This window comes from Pipra filicauda, unplaced genomic scaffold (assembly GCF_003945595.2).
Source record: "Pipra filicauda isolate LSUMZ 115617 unplaced genomic scaffold, ASM394559v2 scaffold709_size287848_pilon, whole genome shotgun sequence".
NCBI lineage: Eukaryota > Metazoa > Chordata > Aves > Passeriformes > Pipridae > Pipra > Pipra filicauda.
Genome location: NW_024104875.1, coordinates 173545 through 198352, shown reverse-complemented (window position 1 = coordinate 198352; position 24808 = coordinate 173545). Strand labels below are relative to the sequence as shown.

Below are 24808 nucleotides of genomic sequence, written 5' to 3'. Positions count from 1 at the left end.
AAAATGGAATCTGGCTATGGAAAACATGGATAAAAATTCCATTGGGCTCAATTAATGAAGAACTGGAAGGGTCACAGGTACCTGCATGGACCGAGAGAAGGCAAAACTGCTCCAGCTCCATTTGTGTGGTTCAGCAAAGTCAGGGACACGTCTGGGGCATAAATCTGGGATATTTATAAGGCTTGTGGAGTTCTCATTGATAGGATAAATGCTAAGCTGTCCCTGCTGAAAACCAAGGGCCTTTAAAAGAGCAGGTTTTCACTTTTTTCTCTGAAATAACCCAAATTTGTAGCTCGTGCTCACACTGGGAAAAAAAAAATGAATAGCTCCAGTTTGATGCCAGTGACAGCCTTGAGCATCTTGGCAAAGGCTCGTGGAAAAAAGCCAACACCTTTAAAAATAATGACAACAACAAAAACCAGTGCAAGATTCCAATTAAATTGCTGTGCCACTGGGTGAGAGTAATTCACTGGCCAAGAGCTACTGGGGATTTATGGAGCAACTGGTTGGTCTCTGATTTATTCAGCAGATCAGCCACAGTGACTGTGAGTGAACACCACGTTCTTTGCTTGCCCTCAAGTTAAATTATTATTGAGGTCAGCAGAGGTATAATGATCCAGGCCAAGAGGGAATCTGGCACAGCAGTTCCTAGTACTACAGCTACATTTTCCATGATTTTTCTTTTTTTTTTTTTTTTTTAAACAGAGAGTTTCAAAAAGAAAATGCTCCTTTCCGTGAAAAAAAAAGTGATGATTCAGCAGATTAGAGGCAGGCAGATAAAAAGGCAGATAATGTGGTTGGAATAAGGAATGTCAGCTTTGGTTGACAGAAACTGGAACATTTTTCCCTGTCTTAAATCAGTCATGTTTTGTCAGCGTGACACGAACGTGAGGAGCTGACACTGAGGAGCTGTTTATCATGGAAGACAAGGACACTCCAGCTCTTTCCTTGCTCTGGGTTTTCAGGTGAAGAAATTAAAAATTCAGCCTCCAATTTCCTGCCACAGGTACCTTTTCCTCCTTTTCCCTGCTCAGAAATATCCTGAAAAGAAAGGACAAAGAAATTCATGTTCCTTTTGTCCAAGTCTGGTGCTAGGACTGCAATTCCAAATCCTCAGGACTTGTGTGGGAATTGAATCCAGCTCTCCTGCTTTTTTTTCTGTGGTATATCCAAAGATTCTGCTTTGGCACACCAGGATCTCCTCTCCCAGTCAGTCCCTGTCCCTAAATGTCCCTAAATGTCACTGGTTCATCAGGCAGGATGTGAGTCCACGCCTCGGATCAACCCCTCCCAGGGATTTGTCCAGAGAAACAACAACACTCCAGACATCAGATGAGCCAAGACACGACTCCTGGTTCATCCAGGAAGATGTTTGTGGAAGTAGGAAGCACTGGGAATAAATTGTAGTAATATCATTTTTTATTTAGTTATCTGAAATATTTGACCCACTCAAAAGTTCTCTCTTAGAGGGATCATTTAATTATTCACAGGCACGAGCTGGTCCTGGACATGTGGCATAACTAAATTTTGGTGTGTAACTGAATTTTGGTGTGTAACTAAATTTTGATGTGTAACTAAATTTTGGGGTGTGGTTCCCTAGAGGTAAAGCTGAATTTTTGTGCTTTTCTCTGGATTTTTGGAGATGGAGGAACAGAGGATGATCAAACACCCTGTGTTTGGCTTTACCCCTCTTTTACACGTCCAAGCCTGACCTATTCACCCTAAAACTGTGCAATCAGTGAATCCCACGAACTTAAAAACCTGTTTTAGGTTTTAATTTCCCTTCTCTGACTCTTAAATTGGATTTGGATGTCTGATTTCTGGGCATATAAAACCAGGGAAGACGAATCCCAGCCTGTATTCCCAATATATATGTGGGATTAGCAAGGTAATGAGATGTGCCATCCCGCTTTTTGTCTTCCTCCCTGGTGGATTTTTTTCCCTGTTCTTCAGCATGATTTTGCAACAAATAGTTGTTACTGTTGGCAGAAGGAAGGGGGAGGAAAAACTTATTTTAGTAACAATTTTATAGCCTTGTTAGCATTGCTATTAAAATGTTCTGCAAGTAGATATCAAGGTGTTCGGCTTCCTGAAATTTGGATTTACTGAAACTTTGTAGCTAAAAATAATTTGATGAGGTGAAATTAATTGCCTCATTTATTTAAAAACAAAAACCAGAACAACAAAACCAACAAAACAACACATAAAAAACCCCCAAAGCACACAAACAAAATGCACCCAAAAACCAACCAAAAAAACCCAAAAGCAAAACAAAACAAAATGAACTAAATAAAAAGGCAAAACAAGAAAATAAAGAGGAGAATTTTCTGAAAATTTAGAACATAATTAAAAAAAAATCTCTATGGATTCCTGGGAAATGAACACAATGGGGAAATTCCAGCATTGCTGCAGAAATTGTTTTTCAAGCCTCCTTAAAACACGAACCAGATTTTGCTGAATGTTCAACTGAATCACCTTTTGATTTCAGATCTTCTCCAACCTTTCAGCAGGTTTTCTGGGGGGGGGGGGGAGCTGGAAACAGGACAATTCTGTTTTTATAAGACATTTGGGCTTGGGAAATAGAAATCTCCGAATTTCTCCCGTGGATTCCTGACCCACCTCCCGGCATAACCAAGCCGAATTTTCCTCTGCTCTGTATCAATGTCACGGGGGGACCTCCCCTCGTACCCTGAATGAAAATATTCCCACTCCAAAAAGCTGATTAATCACGTGGAGGTGCATTAGCTGGCTACTGGCATTTCCCAAGGAGTGCTGGAAATTTCAATTTGAACACAAAGATCTATTGCCTGATGTTCCAAGGCCTCTTTCTTTCCATTCTCTCAGCGCCTTGCCCAAGTGACCCCGCGACGGTAACACACATAAATACAGCAGGGACATGCCCAGCCCGTGATTAAATGCCCTGATAATTTTGAGGCCCTCCAAGAGATTGTGTTTCACGCTATCACGGACTCACCCGGTAGCCACAATCCATTACTCAGAGAGGCTCCGCTCCTGTTCCTCCTCCAGAGCTTCTTGAGCGGGTGCCAAGTGCGTTAAAGGCCGATCCGCTTCCCAGAGCCAGGGAAAAAAAGGGTAAGCTCCCGCAGGGATATCCTCAAAAACAGGTATGAACACACTGCCTGGCAACAAAACAGCCCCTGCCCGGAGCCTGGAGTGCAGGGCTAACAAACAGTTAAACCCTCCACCCCATCCCACATCCCACTGACGGGGCTGACTTGGATATAAAGCAACCGAGTGACTGGGAGCCACGACCAGTTCCAAGAACACTCCGGGACCGGAGAGCTTTGGCCGGGTAGGATTTCAAGGTCTTGTCCACAAGGATCCACAATTAAAATTTCTCGTGCTAAAGTTTCACGGTGAAATGAAAACCCCGAGATTCCAACGCTTCCCCGCTCCCCCTCCCAGTTCCAAACCCCGCTCACGACGCACACGGAGCAAGGAGAAGAAAAACCTCCAGCGTTTTGGCAATCGGCGCTGCCCCTCTTTTACATTTTTCAATTCCATCTTTTGGAAGGGCTGTAAATCTTTCCCCCCAGTTTTTTTCCTCCCCCCCCCCCCTCCTCCTCCTCCTCCTCCTCGTCCTGTCTTCGCCTTGCTTGGCTGTGTAACTGCAGCGTTCCTGTTACTCGTGTGTGCGTAGGAAATGATGCTTAAAGGGAAGGGAACTGAAGGCCTTGCCCTTCCTTTCTCGTCCTCAGCTTTAGGGATGCCCTGGTAAATGCTGGGAAGTGATAACTGGATTGTGCCATCGACAGCGTGGCAAGCAGGATTAGGGAAGTGATCATTCCCCTGTGCTGGCACTGCTGAGGCTCCTCGAATTTTGAGTTCGGTTTTAGGCCCCTGAGGACAAGACACTGAGGGGTTGGAGCGTGTCCAGGGAAAAGAAGGGAGCTGGGAAGGGGCTGGAGCAGCAGGAGTAGCTGAGGGAGCTGGGGGGGCTCAGCCTGGAGGAAAGGAGGCTCAGGGGGGACCTTCTGGCTCTGCAACTCCCTGACAGGAGGGGGGAGCCAGGGGGGGTGGGTCTGGCTCTGCTCCCAGGGAACAAGGGACAGGACAGGAGGAAACGGCCTCAAGTGGCACCAGGGGAGGTTCAGATTGGATATTAGGGAAAAAAAAGTCATGGAAAGGGTTATAAAGCATTGGAACAGACTGCCCAGGGCAGTGGTGGAATCGCCATCCCTGAAAGTGTTCAGAAACGTGTGGATGTGGCACCTGAGGAGATGGTTTAGTGGTGAACACACAGTGGTTGTGTTGGGTTGGTGGTTGGACCTGATAATCTTAAAGGTTTATTCCAATCTTAATGTTTCTGTGGTTCTGATATAAAATGTTTTTTTTTTTCCTTCCCTCTACCCTGATTATTTCTTTCTGTTTTATTTGTGGTCTTCACTTGTCATGGGGTGCTACCTGGCAGGCAAGAGCTGGTCATTCTGGGTGCTGTGAATCCAAGCATCACTCCCATCCCCACAGCCTCTGCCTCCTCCAAATGCTACCAACACTCCAAATAAAATGGGCAGCAGGAATGACTTGGTCTCTTCCTCTCCAGCTCATGGCTTGGATATGTCTGAGGTGGCTTCTGATGGAAGAACTTGAGCACTGTCACTCTCCCCATGGCCAGCAGAAAGGAAGAACATGGTGCTTGTCCTTTATTCAAAACACACGTTATAATTCCAGGAGCTTTGGGAACACTTTGGGAGCAACATCTGTACTAGAGCAGCCTCACAACTCCCAAATTATGGAACAGGAGCAAATGGCTCGTGCCTGGGGATCCAAAAGGATGCCAGAAGGTGAAGGTCAGTTTGCCAAACAAGGTGACCTCAATCTTTGTCCCTCACTTGTCACAATATTTGAGCTTTTGCTCTCCCTGCCTTGAAGCTCCACAGGTGAACCCTGCAGACAAACCCTGGGCAGGTGGTTCTGAGCAGCCAAGAAGTGCTTTTAGAGATCTTTGACTATTAATATTCAGGACTTGTGGGCAGAAAAAGTTGGGGAAAAAACCCCCACACTGTATTTTAGGAATAAAATGTTTTTTCCTTTCCGTTTACTGAGTGAACAAACTTGAATCCTCTCAAAACCTGGTGGGATTTAATGCTGATTTTGGCCTTGTCTTCGTGCTTGTACGTGGCATCTGGACAGGAACTGCTGATCAAATTTCTTGTCTTATTTCACTTAAATGTCAAAAAAAGGGAGATTTTTTTATTTCCCCCAGAAACGTTCCGGTTTCCATGAAATTTTCAGTGGGAAACTCCTCTGCAGCAGAGGATGAAGTGGCCAAAGAGAGAGAATGAGTCATGGTCCCTTCTCATTTAGAAAGCGGGGTCAAGACAATCCCATGGGATGTGGAAGAATCAGCTTCGAGTCCTTCATTGGCACAGCTTGGACTTGTGTCCCAAAAAATTGCTTTCTCCACCCCCACAGCGGTGAATTCCTGGATGTTGAAAATCCCGGCGCTCCCCGAATTCCCCTCGACCTGCTGTGACGGCCCCGACGTGCTTTGGGGAAGGCACAAACAGCTCCACTCCCACATCATCCGTCCGTGGGAAGCTCATTCCATGGCCTCATCCCTCTCTGGCAGGATGGGGAAGGTTTCTGGCCAGCTCGGTGATGCAGTTGGTGGATCCAAGGGGTTTGGATTTGCCCTTGGCCTTGGTTTCCCTCTGACGTTGCCTCCGCTTCCCTTATTAAGTGTGTAATTTGGGAGGGCCGGAGCTCCTCCGGCTGCCAGAGCCTTTGGAGATGGGATAATTATCCTGAAGAAAACCCAGGACAACCCAGAGCTGGAAACTGTGGCTTTGATGGAAAGGAAAATCATTGTAGGTTGTTTTATTGAGCGTGTAAACACGGGCTTTGCCGGTGCCCTTAAGGACTGTCCTGATTTTGACCTTGTTCAGCCTTAAAACTCGCTTTAGGCTTAGCTTGGAACAGAAGCCTGGGGTGGGACACGGGGGGACATGTTTTGTTGGATCAAACATTAAATAAATGGGGTGAGGAAAAAGCAAGAAGGTGGGAGAAATCAGACAACGATGGATTGGGCCATGGTAAAACAACACATTATCTCATTAATCTCAATCAGATTAATAGGGGAAATTAATGGGACCATGTTTCTGCCAAAAGAAATGACTTTTTGATGGCAGCATTGCTGTAACTCCCTGTTTGTACACATGCTTGATGAGTTTAAGAACCAGATCCATTCCGAGTCTGCTTTTCTGGGAGAATGGAATAGGGGTCCTGGATGCCAGATAATACAGAGAGACAACCATCTCTTTCCTTTTCTTTTGAATTAAAAGGTCAATAACACCCAAGTTTAATTGAGGAGTAGAAAACATATTGATTTTGAGTGCCTGTAAACTGGATGAAACCAGCTTGGAAGAGGAGGGAGGTTTCCTGTTGTCTCTTCACTGCAGTTTGAGTTCAACCTTTTATCAGAGAGCAGAGAGCTCAAGGGTGGGGGCAAAAGGACACACAGAAAGTCTTTGTAGTCCCAGGTGATCCAACAGCTTCAAAATCAACCAACCTGCTGTTGCACACCTGGAAAAACAGGGGGGATTCATCTGACTCCATGATCCTGGGGGGTGCCTTCCAACCCAGGTTATTCCATGGTTTTGTGGCCTGGGATCTTTGCTTCAGGCTCTTTTTAAAGTAACCATCGCCAAAGGCATCAAGGACAAAATTTAGCTTATCTTTTATCAGGATCCTGCAACAGGTTCAAGGAATCATGAAAAAAACCCAACAAAACCCTGTTGGGGAAAAAGGAAATATAAAATCCTGATTCTGTGATTCAATGATAAAGGGAGCTTGAGGTGTCAATGAGAGGATTTTAATACCATGTGAGACACATTCCTTCTTGTGCTAAAGAATGGACCTGTTGCCCCTCCATCAGGGGTTTCTGGGTGTAGAGAGAGCTCCAAAATTAAAGGGGAGAGCTGATGTTACCAACCTTACTCTTGGTAGTGGACGAGAATTAAATTAAATTAAATTAAATTTAATTAAATTAAATTAAGGCAGGGCTTTACCTAATCTGGGTTCCCCTCACATCAGCCACATCTGCCACAGCTGGTGTTTTCCATCCTGCTCCCCTCTGGGTGGGGTTTATTCCCAGAAGAGGTTAATCAAGACTTTCCAGCCTCCTTTTCCAGCTGCATTTAGGCCTTTTAATTTGGAACAGCTCAAAACTCTCTCCGGGTCTTTCTGGGAGCTTCCTCTTGTTTGCTGCCACAGCCCAAGGTAACAGGTCTTTCAGGTCAGCCTAGAAAGGATTTGACTTCCCAAAACTCACGCTGCCCTTCCCATAATCTCCCTCTCTTAACTCCCAGCAATCATTTGGGCAGAATTCCTGAACGTGCCTCCACATGACTGATGTCAAATGCAAGGATTGTCCGTCACACACACGAGGGAAAACCAGGAATCCTCTGCAGAACAAGAGTGTGCAGATGCCACTGATCCCTTTTGCCTTGGCAATTAATTTTCCTTAATTCTCATGACTCCTCAGCGAGCTGTTGATGAGCTTTCTGAGTGCTCCTATAAAATGAAAAGTTTAAACGTGCTAAAAGTGGTGAGTATTTCCCCAAATCAAACACACACACACGCAGACAGAAATTAGATTGCAGGGTTTCCGTGGGGGGATGTGCTTCCCTGCTGTAAAAATGTGCTTTTTCAAGCGTTTTTTGTTCATTTTCCTCCCATGCAAGGCTGGGTGAGGGAGCACAGCATCTGCAAGTCTTGCAGTTCTGTCCAAAACAAGATGTCAGGGGGTATCTGTCAACCTTCATTTCACACGAAGCAGGCATTGCAGGGAAACGTTTCTGCTCAGGATTTGTGGCTTGGCTGCTTTTCAGCCCATCAGGAGCGATGAGGAATCCTGGGCACTGGTTTTAAGTGGGTTTTAAGCTTCCTCAAGGATCCAAACTCCAACACTGGCCCCAAGGTCACAGCGAAACACTTGTGTGTGGTCACCATTGTGTGGTTTGGGGCACTTTCTGGAGGCTGAGGAAAGCCAAGCTGCCGTGTGGGCACCAATAATATTCCCAACAGACCTGATTCCTTAATCCCCTTCTCCAGTTATGCGATTCCAAGACTCCTTTTCTTTACCTGGGGAAGCAACTACACCTGAGCCAGGTCTAACTCTGCTGCAAGCTCAGTCCAAGGCAGCAATCACATCCCTCCTCTAAGGTTACAATCCTTGTATGGCTGGCAGGGAGAACCTATTAGGAATGTGGCCAATGTCATATTACATGTGCTATTTGTCCAAGAAGAATTTTCTTTGCTTTCTCCTGTTTCTCTAGGAAGTGGCCACAAAGGTCCAGTGTAAGGTTACGGGGCCCACACAATTTTATTTTTTTTTTATCAGATTTTAGCAGCTATTCCTGGAATCACATATTGTTTGGTCTTTTTTGAAGTGAAATGTCAGCAGCCCAGGTGTCGATTTTCATATCAGGGGCTGCTTTTTACCCTGGAGGAGTTCAAATTTTACTAAGATGACAAAATCAGAAGGAAAGGTTTGGATGATAGGGGACCATTTTTTTTTTTTTTTTAACTGGTGATAGAGCAGATTTTTTGTTTTCTAAAGTTCAAAGTAAAATAATGATTATGGTCCTTTGGGGTTAAAAAAAAATAGATTCTGCTACAACCTTGTGCTGGAGGAAGAAGTCAGGACAGAGTGAGGATATCTCAGTGTCTGTGTGTCTGTGGGTGGTTCCGTGGAGGTTCCACAGGGCAGATGGACACCAGCTTTTAGTCCTCACCATTCAGGAAGGAGGAAGGTCTAGAGAGCCACAAAAGTCATCCCTAATTGTTGAGCCCTTTCTTGTCATATGAGAAGTATCAAGTGTGAGGCATCTCATGTCTAATTCTTTGACACTACACAGAAAATAAAATCTTTAAGATTTTATCTGCTTTGCCCTTCACTGCAAAGAAGAAATGTGAGGTTTTGGTCTTAGTGTGGCTCAGCCTTAAATTTCAGATCAAATGAAGATGGCACAAGGGAAATGTGGACCTGTTGGAATGAGTCCAGAGGAGGCCACGGGGATGCTGCCAGGGCTGGAGCCCCTCTGCTCTGGAGCCAGGCTGGGAGAGCTGGGGGGGTTCCCCTGGAGAAGAGAAGGCTCCAGGGAGAGCTGAGAGCCCCTGGCAGGGCCTAAAGGGGCTCCAGGAGAGCTGGAGAGGGACTGGGGACAAGGGATGGAGGGACAGGACACAGGGAATGGCTTCCCACTGCCAGAGGGCAGGGCTAGATGGGATATTGGGAAGAAATTTTTGTCTGGGAGGATGGGGAGGGACTGGACTGGATTTCCCAGAGAAGCTGTGACTGTCCAATCCCTGGAAGTGTCCAAGGCCAGGTTGGACGGAGCTTGGAGCAACCTGGGCTAGTGGAAGGTGTCCCTTCCAGAAGAGTTGGAATTAAATGATCTTTAAGGTCCCTTCCAACCCAAACCATCCTGAGATTCCATGACTCTGGGATTTTATGGCACTAATCCCACAGCTGAAATAGCTGAGACAGCTTGAGACATGGGTAGAACTCATCTCACCAAATTTTAGCCATTTACTTATTTACTTACTGAATCTCTTCTAAACTGAGTTTCGACTGGACTAGTTAAACACCCAGTCTTTAGCCAAACTGAGCTCAACCAACCTGTGTCATTAGAAATGAGATAAATCACCTTCTGGAAGTGTTTGCATGTGTTGATAGAGAGGGATCATGGATGACTTAGGTCAGGGCAGATGATTCCTTCAGATGTCTGAGATGTGTCCAACTGCAGTGGGAGCTCTGCTTTTTGCATCATTTTTAATATTAATATTGGAAAAGCAGCCTAATGAGGAGGTGAGTTAATTCATGTGAATAAAAACTCTAGTGAAACAACTCAGGAATATTTCTGAGGTGAAATTTTTTTGCTTTTAGCCTGATTAATCTGCTTCTTATATCTTCCCCAACAAAACTGTTGATTTTTAAGAGATTTGATGTCAAATTAGGGTTCAATTAGCCAAGTGTGTGATATTGTATGTTTGATAGTGATTTGATAATGATTTGATAATGATTTGTCATTCTCTGGGAAATGAGTTGTGATGTTTGCTTTGTCCCAAATGTATGACTTGAATTCACCCTTGAATTCACCCACTTCTGGCACAAAACTGGGATGTCCTAGTGAGGAGCAGTTGGCTTGGACTTCCCACACAGCAGAAGGAGCAGGAGAAACATCTCCAACATGGCTGAGAGTTGTCTCTCCTGAGGCTCCTTCTTCTTCCAAGAGATTAGAGCAGGGCCTGAACATGGCAATGGAGAACCCTCAGGTTAAACTGGGATGAAGCTGCCCCACTTGGCACTTTGGGAAATGTGGGTGAGCGTGGAGAGAAACAATTCCCTTTGGTTTAGGGAGTAACCTCCCCGCTCTGGAGCTGGGATGGACTCCAACTCTTTGAGCTGCCTTGGTTTGTTGATTGCTGGTTTCAGGTTTTTTCTTCTCTTTAGCATTTTTTCCCCTCTTTTTCTTCTCCCCCTCTCTCCAAGTGAATCTCAGCAAATTCAACAACCCCCCACCCTCCCTGGCCCCCCTGATATGATTTAAATGCCACTGCTGCTGGTACCAGCGCTGAAAAAAGACCTGGCTCCTGTTCAAGTCCTTCTCCTTTCCAAATGTTTAGGGATTTGGAGCCCATACATACAATTACTGCGTGTTTCTGGGGAAGAGAAAATAGCCAGCAGCTGTTCGGTGTCTGATCAATTAGGAGCTGAGGAAGAGGAGTGAAGGAGAGGGGGGTTATTGCTCCAAAATCTGCACACAATTAGGAAACAATGCTCAGAAGGGGGGCTGGGGAGGTGTGGGGAGCACAAACACCCTTCCAGTGGGTCCTTGGGTGGGCAGGTCTGCACCATCAAGAGATTATTGCCCCTAAACTGCTGTGGATGTATGTGCTAAGGATTTGGGAAGGTGAAGGAGGAAGAGGAGCCAGTGCTAGTCTGAGAACATGAACACTTGGTGAGTGGGTGTCTTGGAGTAGATCTCCTCGTCTCCAGTCCTGCAGTGACTTCTGTGGCATCTTGGACACCCACTCCATGGGGAGACACAGAAATGTGAACATCTTGGACACCCACTCCACGGGGAGAGAGAAATGTGGACAACTTGGACACCCAATCCATGGGGAGACACAGAAATGGGGACAACTTGGACACCCACTCCATGTGGAGACACAGAAATGTGAACAACTTGGACACCCACTCCATGGGGAGAAACAGAAATGGGGACAACTTGGTCTGCAAGATGAATCCTGCCTGAGGGGTTTCACTCAGTTGCCCCCACAAAGGTGTTGTCATGTGAGAAGCCCAAGGGAAAGGCACACAGGACTGGAGAATATTCCTAAGTACCTGAAAATATTTCCTCCTTAAAAGACTTTGAAATGGACTTTCAGTCCCCTCTGGAGTTCAATCCAGAGATCAGAAGGTTTTCCAGGCAGGAGTAGCCTCCCACCTTTGTAAAAAGGAATTTAGCCCCAGATCTCCACTGCATTTGGTATAAAGAAAGTATTTTTTCCTTGATATCTTGTCTCACATTTTACCTGAGGTGACTGGGGGGGGTAATGGGGTGAGAGACTTCATTTATTAGCACTACCCAGCAGCAAGTCGTGGAATGGTTTGGGTTGGAAAGGACCTTAAAGATCATCCAGTCCCACCCCTTGCCATGGACAGGGAAACCTTCCATCATCACAGGTTGCTCCAACCTGGCCTTGGACACTTCCAGGGGCGGAGCAGCCACAGCTTCTCTGGGCAACCTGTGCCAAACTTTGCCCTTTAACTCCCAAGACATGACCTGTGCAGCCTCCTTTTGTTATGTGGTGACTGAATGTGGGTTTGGATGACGTTTATATTCACCTGAGATCCAGGTGACAACTCTTTCCCATACAGCCTGAAGGACAAAGGATGCTTGAACCTTATCTTCTATCACAACTTGAAGTTTGGGGGGAAGCTGAAGGGAGGTGTTTGTTAGGGACAAAATAAACCCACAGACCCATTGTTTACAAAGAATATGGGTCAACCTTGGAGGTATCATGTCTAAAATTTTGATGTATTCCAAAGTTTTTCCTGTACACTCTTAACTCAGTCTCAGAGAAACTAAAGCTGTTTTCCCTGGATCACAGTCCTGGAATGGTTGGGTTTGGAGGACACCCCTGGAGATCATCTAGTCCAACTTTCCTGCTAAAGAAGGTTCACCTAGAATAGGTGAACAGCATCTTGTCCAAGTGGGATTTGAATATCTCCAGAGAAGGAGACTCCAAACCCTCTCTGAGTAGCCTGTTCTGGTGCTCTGTCACCCTCCAAGTAAATAAGTTTTTCCTCATATTCACATGAAACATATTAAGAAGAGACTTTCCCTCAAAGGTGGTTCAGTAATCTGTGATGAAACAGGCAGAAGGGTTTACACCCACTTCCAGGGAATGAGAACAAATGGAAAGGTTTGGTTTACAAGGTACCTGAGGGCAAAACCAAAAACATTTTCAAAATCAGTCATTTGTGGGGAAAAGGGTGGATAAAACCTGACAGTTGTAGCCACACGGACTGAGACCTTTAGAGCTGGTGAATTTAATGCCATCCAGCACCCAGAAATGTGATTCTACAGTCACATGGAGTTGCAGAAAGGCCGAGTCTGTCCCTCCTTCACTCAGCAACAGGAGCATTCAGTGGGTTCTGCTCAGCACTCCCATCACCATGGAGACGTTTGCTGTTTGGGTGGTGACGTGTGGAACCTTACCTGGAGCCTCAGTTCCTTTGCAATTACATCAGGTTATTTATCTTCGTTGAGATTATTCATCTTCATTAAGATTATTCGTCTTCATCACACATAAAGTGCCCTTGAGCAGGAGTACCTGAAAACGTGACCCAGAAGGCTTTTCAGTGCTGAAGGAAAAGGGGTTCACGTCGCCCTAAAATAGATTTATTATTTCACCTGATTTCTTACTTTAAAATTTAGATGTCTAGTCAACACAGCTCTCTGCATCAGTGGAAAAAGCTAAAAAGTACTAATCTGAACCTAAAATATACGGGATGAGCCTTCCAATCTTTCCACTGACTGGAGACTTGCAGATGATTGGCTTCGAACAGACATCTAAGATTGGCTTTGAATAAACATCTAAGACTCATCAATAGACTCTTGGATGGAGAGAACTGGGTGAAAACCCAGTTTAATGCCAACCCAATTTCTTTAGAGGCTCTTTAGAGATGGAATTCACCCCTAAAATCCCAGAATAAATCAGCTGGAGCAGATGTGTCTGGGCTACGTGAGAGCTCCAACGCGTTTTCCCGCGGAGCCATCGGGAGGTTCCGACCCCGGAGCCATAAAATGGTGGTTTTTTAGATTAGAGCTGCAATTTAATTAGAGCTGATTTCCAGGAACGCTGATAGTGCTCCTGGCTCTGCCAGGTCCCATTCAAAGGTCGTGTTCCCCAGCTGGCTCTTTGGTGCCATTCGGGTTAAACTGACACCGTTCTGGCCAGTCAGGGATCCCCAAACCTCGAGGGTGCTCCAGCCCTGTATGGTTATTTATGGGGCTGTGTCCTAGTCCAGTGGTGACAATGCAAAAGGGAAGTTGAAGATGAAAAATTACCTTCTCAGATGGCCCAGATTAGATTTTCCACGGTGCTGTTGCAGTTTCCACTCTGCCCAAGTGACTCGACGCCACCTTTGCCATCCCTCTGCCCTGTCTCCAACAACACAGCTCCCAGACTTTTCCCTGAAGTGACCTGGGCCTCCTTCCACTCCTCCTGGTAAGTGACATGGAATTCTCTCCTCTGACCCGCTGAACCTCCCACAGAATCATCCCAGCCCTCTTGGCATCCAAACTTTTCCTTCCGCTCCTTCAGTGTCTTAAATCAATAAGAAGGACGGGGCTCAAACAAAGATTGTCACCTTCCCTCCTCCACTCCTCCACCTGTGAACCTGTTTTTCCAGACTCCTGGATGTAACACCTGAAAGTCCCCATATGAGACTCTTTCCTGACCCTCCAGGATCAGCACAATCTGGAGATGCTCAATCAGGGATTTCTGCAACTTGTAAAATAGCTGCCACTTGAGTTCCCAGGGCTCAATTTTGGTCATTCTTGATGTCTTGGGACATTCTTCATGGCTTTTTCCTATACAATGGCTACTTTTCCCTAATTATTTTCCCCTGACTATTTTCCCTTTATCACTTTCCTCTTCCTGTAGTCAGTATAAATTTAATTATTTGTGTTTCGTGCCCAAATGTGACTGTCACAGATGATTTACTTTAAAACAAGTTGGTTTTTTTTTTTAGTAAACAGAGACTGAAACTTTTTTAAACTTGATTATGACTATTTTTGGCCAGAGATTTGCTGGTAGAGTCAATCAAATCGACAAAAAAAAATTCATTTTGTGTTTCTCGGGAAAAAAATTTGGTTTTGGGGGAAAGGCAAGTGAGCAGAACTCCTTGAACTTCTTGCTGTGTTACTGAGCTTGCAAATAAAGTATTTTAGCAACTTTACCCAGAAACCTGCAATGATAATTCTTCTATTTCATTTTTTTTTTTTTTTGGAAACCTGGTCCATCAAAGGATGGTCAAAATCCTGCCTGGATATTCCATGGAGAGATAAATGTGTCCAGAAGATTGATATTCTAAATTTCCAGTAGATATCTAATGTCACTAAAAAGAAGCATCCTTTGGAGGTGTTGTTCTTTCCAGTGGTTTTCCAGGAAGTTTCCATGACCAGTTCAGAGTGAAGAAAGTCCTGTGACATTCAGGAAATGTTCTTAACATGAGTTGGGTTTGGTGTTGATATCCTGTTGATATCCTGCTGATCCCTCTTTTCCTACAGAAAAGGTTTGGAATATGTTTGGCTGCATCTGCTATTCAAAACCATGTGATTAATTAAAGTTCCCCCCTGTAGCTTAATTTGCACCCTTCCAGGATTTTTTTTCCATTCCCTCTTCCCATCCCTGTGCCCTCCAGCGGACAATTTCACCAGGTTCCTCTTGCTTCTCCAATATTTCCATCTTCAAACAGAAAATTCCTGCACCAAGACAATGATTCCTAGGAAAGGACAAGAGAACTTTGTGTACCAAGGTATTGCACACAAAAACCTGTCCAAAAGTGTTGATTTTTGGTTTTAAAATGAAGTCATTCCATGTTCTTGTCTCGTTCTCAAGGTGTCCTCTCCATCCAAGTCCCATCCATGCAGCTCCCATAGTTTTTCACTGAGCTTTCCCCATCATTTCCTTCTAGGATTGCTTGAAAATGCTTTTCCAGCTTGTTTCCTCCCAAAAGGCTTTGTGTTCTCAAAGAAATTAAAGATTTAGCAATAACGATTTCAGAATATTGTAGGAGGTGCCCAAGTGGGATTAATTTTTCGTTTTGTTATTTTATGTGAAACACATGAGACAAAACTTCATTTTCTTGGCTCACAGGAAATCCTTTGTGTTTTGAAGCAGAAACATTTATATCAGAGTATGCTGGAAAACAGCAAACATTGATTTGCCTCCCCTGTAAAAGAGAAGCAGCTTCAACCTTTTTGCTCCCTAAAATAATATTTTCTCCTTTCTCCTCACTTCCATTCTTGAAATGGCCTTGGTATGAACTTCCCAGTGCCAGTGGAATTCCTGAAGTGCTCATTCCTTTATTAAACAGCTGCTTAGAGTTGGTCAGACCTCAGTGACAATTCACCATCGGAATCTTTACCCAGGAAAACACGAAGGAAACAACTTCACCTCACCTGTGGGAATTAGGAATTGAGAATGTGCCTCTCTGAGACAAATCCTTTATTAGCTCCAAAACCGAGTGTTGAATTATTCCTTTTGATCACCTGAATATTGAAATATTCCTTTGGATCACCTGAGGCCCTGCAGTAGAAGGCAGAGGAATTGTCAAAGCACTGCTGGGAAAAAAAAATGCTGAGAGTGTTGATTGTGGTCCTTTGACCTTCTCTGGAAATGATCATAGAATCATAGAATCATAGAATCAGCTGGGTTGGAAGGGACCTCCGAGATCATCCAGTCCAACCCTTGATCCAACCCCGCCGTGGTTCCCAGCCCACAGCTGGGATCTTATCTTTAAGATCCAGTCTTATCTTAAAAACCTCCAGGGATGGAGAATCCCCCCCTTCCCTGGGCAGCCCATTCCAATGGCTGAGCACCCTCTCTGCAAAGAAATTCTTCCTAATGTCCAACCTAACCCTCCCCTGGCACAGCTGCAGACCCAGCCCTCTTGTCTTGCTGATGGTTGCCTGGGAAAAGAGACCAACCCCCCCCGGCTCCCCCCTCCTGTCAGGGAGTTGCAGAGAGTGAGGAGGTCTCCCCTGAGCCTCCTCTTCTCCAGGCTGAGCCCCCCCAGCTCCCTCAGCCTCTCCTCACAGCACTTGTGCTCCAGTCCCTTCCCCAGCCTTGTTGCTCTTCCCTGGCCCTGCTCCAGCCCCTCCATGTCCTTCCTGAGCTGAGGGCCCAGAACTGGACACAGCACTCCAGGGGTGGCCTCCCCAGCGCTGAGTCCAGGGGCAGAATCCCTTCCCTGGCCCTGTTGGCCACCCTGTTCCTGAGCCAGGCCAGGATCCATTGGCCCTCTTGTCCCCCTGGGCACACTCGGGCTCCTGTTCAGCTCCCTGGCCATCCCCACTCCCAGCTCCCTTCCTGCCTGGCTGCTCTCCAGCCCCTCTGGCCCAGCCTGGAGCTGCCGGGGGTTGTTGTGGCCAAAGGGCAGGACCCGGCCCTTGGCCTGCTTGAACTTCATGATCCTTCATTCCTCTTCCCCACCAACTGCCTGGGTTTCAGGGTAGTCCTACACTGAGTGACTTCCCAGCTGTGACACCTCAGCACTGATGTGTCCAGGCCGTTTTCCTCACGAGGAGAAAAATAAAGGAGCACTGACACAGGCACTGGAAAAAGCAGCAGCACCTCCCGAATTCCCACCAACCACTTCCCAGCGCAGTTGTGGCTGGATCCGTCGGGGAAAAGCTCCACCTTCCAGCCAACTCCTGGCTCAGCCTGGCCCCACCTTCACGTCCAAGACCTAATAAGATCAACCTGAAATTCCTCACATTGGGGTGGATTCCAGCCAGGATCACCAACCCCTTAAATTCCCTTTGGACAATCGTAACACGCCCCACCATTAGAGATTTACACTCAGGGTGTGTTGGAACCTTGTGTGGGGTCAGGGTTGACGTGGAAAAGCTCAGCTGTGCCCAAAGTCAGCGCTGGAAGGTGGAATAAAGGTTGTCCAGAGCTGAGTTTCTCCCTTCACATCTGGATTAGAACCTTAAACTGAGAGTAGGACTGAAATCTCCCCCAAAACACCCCACCAGTGTTAATTTTAGACAAGCTTTTAATTTTAGACAGTGCATGTAAGATATGCTTTCCTTTCCTAGAAAGTCTCAGTGTGAGCTGAACTCGTGGGAAAAGCAAAACTCACCCCTGGGAGTCATCACTGATTTATATCATAAATTCTAATGGACCAGGGCTGATGGCACCACCTTTTAATTCGACCCCTGCTGGGAAGTCACTGTTCAAATTCTCACTGAACTAGAATTCACAGATCTGCATTGTTTTAGGGATATTTTATTTCACCTTTATTGCACTTTCCCCCCTTCTTATAATTAAAAACTTTAATTTTTCTCATCCTTTTTTTCTCTCTCTGTAGCAAAATTCTGTCCTTTATGAGTTTTTTTTTTGTTGTGTGAAAGGATCTTGGTTGGAGCTCCTGAAATTGCTGCAATAATGACACTAAAAAGGCAAATTTTAGCAGACTTCTTCTGCCTGAGGAAGCTCAATTTGGCTTTTCGTGTTCAGAACCAGGTGAAGGCTGAGCAGATGAACACCAGGACCTTTCTACTTTGTGGTTTGGGATGAACTTGGAACACCAATAACATAAATCCAGAACACTTTTGCCGGTGGAATTGTAATCTGAAAAAAGAAAATGGATGCATGGAAATCATATTCCCCCCCTGTCTTTCACATGCACCCTCTCAATACTCTTTTATTCAAGAGTTTTTAACTCTTGACCTCATGGCAAATTCATCCCTCATTTAATGCTTAAGATGTTTAGACCATTAGGTAAAAGCAGCATTGTTATTTGGGTTACGTGTCGAAAGTCAGAGTGCCTGGAAAGAATTTTGCTCTGTGGTTTCCAGGCTGACTCCAGAAAATTAGAATTGCAGGGAGGCTCTCCGTGGAGTTCAAGTTAAAATGAAAAAAAAAAAAAAAATCCCAACCCCAAATCCAGACTGAAGCAAAGCTTAACAGCAGGAGGAATCAGTGCAAAGGTTTCAAAATTTTCGCTTCACTTCATCAAAATCTGTCATTTCCTAAAGGAAACCAGGCAGGTTAATTGTGTAAAATATATATGTATAAATATATATGTATTTCACGTATATACGTGTATATATGTGTATGTGTGTGTATATATTAATTTTTCCCCTGTTTTCTTCATATCAGACTTCACCATATGGCACTAAACCCATCATTTAATGTGGAATTATGGAGCTAATGGAATGTGGAGAATGAGGTCTTGCTTTCCTATTGGTCACCAGGCTCCCCTTTAGCTGCTGGGGGAAGACCAAACTTATAAACACAGGTCTGTGACCATAGAAACCCCCAAAAGCTCAACTTTTGAAATTGCATCACATTAAAATCATTGGCTTGATTTTTATTTTTTTTTTTCTATATGTTACACAGGAGGAAAAAAAAATGCCTGGCATGTGTGTTCGAATATATTGTCCAAACCTATATATTGTGGTTCAAAAACGTACCAATCACATAATTCATCCTGGGGAGAGGTGCCAGTTTATTTCTCCATTCAGTCATGGTTGAAATGCAAGTAAAATTCGGATCAAAAAGCTCTTTTATCAGCGAAATTTTTAATTTATTCCCAGCTTTGGTGCTCAATCTCACTGTATTTTTCCCGTCCACTTTTCTAGCTCTCTGTACACACACGTGTGTATTTTGGAACACCCACTTCTTGCTCAAAAAAGGGCTGTACCCAAAATCACATTGTCCCCCTGCCCACCTGAGATTTGAGAATATTTTTCCTTCTATCCAGATGTAATTTCCCTTTCTGGAACTTGTGGCTCCTCATCCTTCTCCTTCACCTCTGAGTATCTGCATTTCCCACACCAATCCTGTTTCTGGAGTGGAATTCTGAAATTTGTTCCCTTTTCCTATGACTTCCCCGATAACATTTCCTCCCAAACCTAATTCCTTACTCAAATAAAGCTCAAGTTGGTAAATCCGAGCCGTTCTGTTTATCAATATTTTATAGAAATAACTTTCTTTTCCTTTCCTTCTCTCATACCTACCAGTGACTTTCTATATATCTTGACATTTTGCCTTCAAGTGGCCCATCTGGTTGGATACATCACAAGGAATTCATCAAGAAAAAATGTGAAGAAGATCGACTTTTCCCATAAGAAACCTCAAATCTGACTTTGCATCGCCGCCCCTAGAATTAATTCTTTCTACAAGCCCTTATTATGTCCCCAGCTCTCATCCAGCTTCTTAACACTCATCCTTTTCCAAAATTTGATTGATATCCCAGCATCTATGGTTTGCTCAAAGAGGGGCTTTCTGTTGAATACAAAAAAAATTCATCTATTGATGAATCTTCATCACGATCTTCCTCTTTCTGCCTCTTTGTCTGATTTTCAGGCCTATTAGCCACATAATTGTCTTCTTTCTTTTATATTTGAACATTAGGTGTCTCCTCTTAAGCCTAAACCAGCCTTACTTTCAATGCCTATAAAAACCTGCTCTTAGTTCTGGTCAATCAAGGTCTTTGGAAACTTGGTCCAAATGCCACGAGAAACTCCACGATGTTTCCACTGATTTCTGCAGGCTCTGGGTTAAAGTTCCCATTTAGAACTCTTCTGATAAGGTATTGATCAATAATTCTTTACCCTCACTATCATCACTGCCCTGATCAGTTATTTATTGGGATTCATGTCTGGTGCTACGTGACCGCGGTCGAGGTTCAGCTCCTGGAGCGACCTGGAAAAATGCACAATAAGACACAGACTTTGCCCCTTTGGAGAAGTTATGAACTGAGTCAAGAGCTCAGACAATGAAACAGAGCCTTTCCAATGTCGACTTCATGGTCAGGGACTTGTCTAACACCCTGTGGACCTTGAATAAGCCCTGGAACAGCAGAACACGGAGCTGTTGTTCCAATAGGAATGCTCATTCCCCCCCTTTTATTTTTGGCGTGAGAGAAGAGAAGCCCAAGGAGATAAAGTGCCAGTTGGAAAACTTGATGCCAGTAGAAATTCTATGCTCATTTCAAGTCTATTCTATGCTCATTTCAAGTCTATTTTCATTTCAAGCAGTAAAGTGCAGGTCCTTGGAGCTTTTGTAGCCAGTTGAAATTATGCTCGAGCACAGTCTGATTGGGAAATATCCATAAAGTTGCCTAATTTTCTACTTTGGAATGGGATGAATTGCACCCAACACCACCCATATTTTTGCCTAGAACTCTGCTGACTACAAAGGGAGCCCAGAATGACTCATTTCACTGGAGGTGTCCAAATTAAATGCCAGCACTGCCTGATGAACTCTACCTCCCCCTCTTCGGTGCGTGTTTGAAGCCTGAAGCTTTCCAGACGTGGTGGTTTGCCACCGAAAAAACCCAAAGTGGCCCAGAGAAGCAGCACCAGCTTCTCTCAGGGACAAAATTTCCTCCCTCTGATCGTGTTGCAAACGAGTTCTGCCTCAGAGGCTCGGGGCACAAAGAACAAAAAGGGATTTGAGCAGCCGGGCGGTGGGAGAAGGGCCGTGGAGGGAGGAGGGGGCTGGAATGGGAAAGGGCAGAAACAGTTTTAAATATTTGGAATCTGCAATTGTATTCCCCCCCCCCCCCCCCCCCCCCCTTCCCCTCCCAGAGCTTCATTTTTATTTTTTTTTTTTTAGCCCAGATTAACTATTCCCCCTACAATGCTTTTTCATAAAGGGATCAAGCCCATTGTTTATAGAATTTGCTAATAACAGCCTCAGTCGTGCTGTCACAGCAGAGTGATTCAATTACAAGACCGGACAATAAAAGCTCAATAAAGAACCCCAAATCCTTATTAAATTCTTTTTTTTTTTTTTTTTTTAATTAATATTAAAAGAAATACCCGAGCGGGCTGGGATTGCCAGATGGGGGAATTTATGCTGCCCAGAAGAATGATATGATCTCTCTGAGTAGCACGGTGCAAATTAAAAGAGGTTTAGCGTTAAGTGTTCATGGCACAAAAGCAATTTTAAGTACCTGCAATCAGCTTAGGTTGGCTAAGCCTAAATATGTACAAATCGTGTAATGGGCAATATCCCTGGCAGTACCACGCAGAGCTGTGACAGATGTGCCCTCCAGGCTTTGCTCTGGGCCCTACAACAGCTCGCCAGGAGCGTGGGGGGTGACTGGGAGGGGGGGGCGTGTGTGTGGTTTGTGGGCCACCTAGTGTCCTGCTGGCGACTACACTAAATAATTTGTTTTTTTTTTTCTTTTCTCTTAGAACCGATTTTAAGACATAAAAAAGAGCAATTCCATCACCGGGTCAAAGAAACCCACGGATTGTTTCACCGTTGTCTTCGCTGCTTCAGTTGGAGACTCGGTGGTGGAAGGGTGTTTGATCTCCTTTTAGCCGTTGTCCCACTGGAAAATCCATTGTTTCCCTCCCTACTCATCTCAGTTGCTGGTTATCTTTGCTGCAAGGAACTTGGGATTTTTGGAGGGTTGGGGTTTTGTTGTTGTTGTTGTTGCTTTCCCAGCCTGGCATAACTTGGCTGCAGAATCACGGAATGGTTTGGGTTGGAAAGGAACTTAAAGTCCATCCAGTCCCACCCCCTGCCATGGGCAGGGACACCTTCCACTAGCCCAGGTTGCTGCAACCTGGTCTTGGAGACCTCCAGGGATTTGGGCAGCCACAGCTTCTCTGGGCAACCTGTGCCAGGGCCTCCCCACCCTCAGACAACAATTCCTTCCCAATATCCCATCTAACCCTGCCCTCTGGCAGTGGGAAACCATTCCCTGTTTCCTATCCCTCCAGGTCCTTGTCTAAAGTCCCTCACCAGCCCAATTTCTTCATGATGAAGGACAAGCAAGTTACAGGTGAAGATGTTTTGCATTTGAGGTGCATAAGATGACTCTTGTTTTAGCTGATTTTCTGGCACCCAGTAAGGAATGACCCTAATAGGACCATTCCATGATTCTAAGGTTCTCTGACCTCTGCTCTCCACTTGGTTTTGTTGATTATCTCCGAGCTTAATGGAATGTCTGATTATTCCCAGAAATTTGCTTAAAATTGTTCCACAGCTGAGGCAATTTTTGAAAGCATTTTACAGTCACACCTATATCTACATATGTATATGGTGTCATTAATATGGGTTTATGATATAGGTAAGAGAAGGCTCTGGGGAGACCCTATTATGACCTTTCAATAGATAAGAAATTATAAGAATATATATTTCAATATATAAGAATGTATTTACATATTTTAATATGTAAGAAGTTACATGTCAATCAAAAGAAAGATGTGAAGAGACTTTTTATGAAGGCCTGTAGTGACAGGACAAGGGTCAGAAGTTATAAATTGGGAGAGGGTGGGTTTAAATTGAGTGTGAAGGGGAATTATTTTAGGATGTTTGAGGCACTGGGACAGTTTTCCCAGAGAAGTTGTGGATGGCCCATCACTGGAAGTGTTCAGAATGTGTCACTGAGCAACCTGATCTAGCAAAAGACGTCCCTGTCCATGGCAGAGGGGTTGGACTCGATGACCTTTAAAAGTCCCAAATCATTCTGTGATTCTTCAATTTTGGCAGTCCTAAAACAAACCCCACAACACTGGGAATTGTGGTTGGATCCCCCTTGGATGAGAAAGCAGTGCCAGTCAGAGGCCAGCAAAGCTGGAGAGCCCTCCCAGATAACATAAGTAAGGAGGAGAACATGACACCAGTGCTGGTCTTTGTCGGGGAGATCATCCCCCAAAATTGCCTCTGTTGTCACAGACCCCTCTGTGGGATTCATCATTAGCTAATTGTCCAAAATAGACGGCAGGACGTGCCCTCCCCAGTGACCTTTTCCCTGACAAAAGCAGGAAACCTGGCTTAAAGCAGGGGCTTATGTTTGCACTGGCCGTGGTTAAGGGGGATTAATTCCCCCCTCAGCACTCAATCCCGTTAATCAGCGGGGCTCTGGCTGTCGGCTGCAGAGACACGCGGAGCATTCACCCCGTTTTTGGGATGGTGCTTTAGGATTGCTGGGATAAACCGTCCTCCAGAGCGGAATGAGAAGCTCTTCGGATGCTTCAGTGACTTTGCAGTGACCAGGAAGGAGGAACACGGGGTTTGAAGTCTTTGCAACAGAGGCCTGGAGGTTTCTCCGGAGCTGCGTTTGGGTCCTGCCTTTACCACACGCTGTGAAATGATGGATGCTCCTCGTTTTTAGGGATAAAGTGGGGTGTTCATTGCTGGGGGTAACAACAGCTATAGGTGCATTTAATTTGGGGGTTCCCTCGCCTTAAATTTATCATTTAGAACTTTAATGTTGAGTCCTATCCTAGATTGGGTGTTTAAGACACAGAGCGGAGTAAGTCCCCTCAAAGTACCTATTTCTGCTCATGGTTCACGGAATCATAAATTCATGGAATATCCTGAGTTGGAAGGGACTCACCAGGATCATCAAGTCCAACTCCTGGCCCTGCACAGGACAATCCCAAGAATCCAACCATGTTCCTGAGAGCCTTGTCCAAGCACTTCCTGAAATCTGGCAGGTTTGGGGCCGCCACCACTTCCCTGTTCCACCCTCTTGTGAAGAACCTTCTTCTAATATTCCTTTCTCTCCAGCTCGGATTAAACTTTGACTTTGACTTGTAAACAAGTGAAAAGTCTTTGCCTTTGGAGATGAAGAATGATCCGAATCTGTTATTTCCTTTCCCGATTTAAGAAACACTCGGAAAGAACGGGAACAGTGAGGCAAAGGTGGATTTTTACCAATATTAAATAAATATAAATGCTAAGAGACCGATCAAATTCAACCAACGTGAATTTTCTCATATAAACTTCCCCGAAGTGGGATGAATTTCCAGTGTAGGAGACACATATTTTTTAATTAAGAGAAAAGCATTTATGAGATGAGAGGGCCAAATCAGCCCAATCTGATGCCTTTGAAGCTCCCAGCCCCCTGCTCCATTCCCTGAACTCCCCCTCCCCTGTCATGGGGCTTTATATTTCACAGCATCCATAACATGGATTTATCAAAGGTCACTATGGCAACATCCAGGCAATCCGAGACAAATCCGTGGACGAGCATGGAAACAGGACAAAACAAACTGAAATCGCCCCGTTCCCACCCAGGTTCCCCCCCCCACCCTGTGCCCCTCCAGCTCCAAATTTAGCCCAGTCCTATTATTAATACTCAATATTACCTCAGCTGAGGGTGAAAAGCAGGAGAGGAATATCAGTGTTGTCCGGGATGGCTGCGGCTGCGGGTAAAGCGGGATAATTGTATTGGCATGTGTGAATTCTGGGAATCAGAGCCTCCCAATATTTGTTTTGGCCGGGTTTCCATGGCAATAAGGGCACTTGCTATTAATTCTCTGGTTTATTGCTAAGTCTTTATTGGGAGTATTTGGGGAGGGGGTTATTCACATTCAATTTGGAATTCCAGGCCTTATATATATATATATATATATATATAAATATATATACACATATATATGGCTCTGGGGAGACCCTATTATGGCCTTTCAATAGATAAGAAATTAAAAGAATATATATTTCAATATATAAGAATATATATATTTCAATATGTAAGACATTTGTATATATATATATATATAAG

The 24808-nt window shown here is 44.9% G+C and overlaps 2 long non-coding RNA genes across 4 annotated transcripts; one reads left to right on the top strand and one right to left on the bottom strand.

The window, feature by feature from the left end:
* On the bottom strand, positions 1–24472 carry LOC120324794. Of its 3 annotated transcripts, none has more exons than XR_005566383.1 (3): positions 24393–24472; positions 12756–15852; positions 1–1041 (listed from the first exon to the last, which is right to left on the bottom strand). It is a non-coding gene; the product is annotated as an uncharacterized LOC120324794 (long non-coding RNA). The 3 variants fall into 3 exon arrangements; XR_005566381.1 differs by lacking the exon at positions 1–1041 and adding an exon at positions 4206–7536; XR_005566382.1 differs by lacking the exon at positions 1–1041 and having other exon boundaries at positions 11727–12870; positions 13608–15852.
* On the top strand, positions 13626–21637 carry LOC114002349. Its single transcript, XR_005566384.1, has 3 exons — positions 13626–13767; positions 20462–20562; positions 21483–21637. It is a non-coding gene; the product is annotated as an uncharacterized LOC114002349 (long non-coding RNA).
* Positions 24473–24808: the final 336 nt, after the last annotated feature.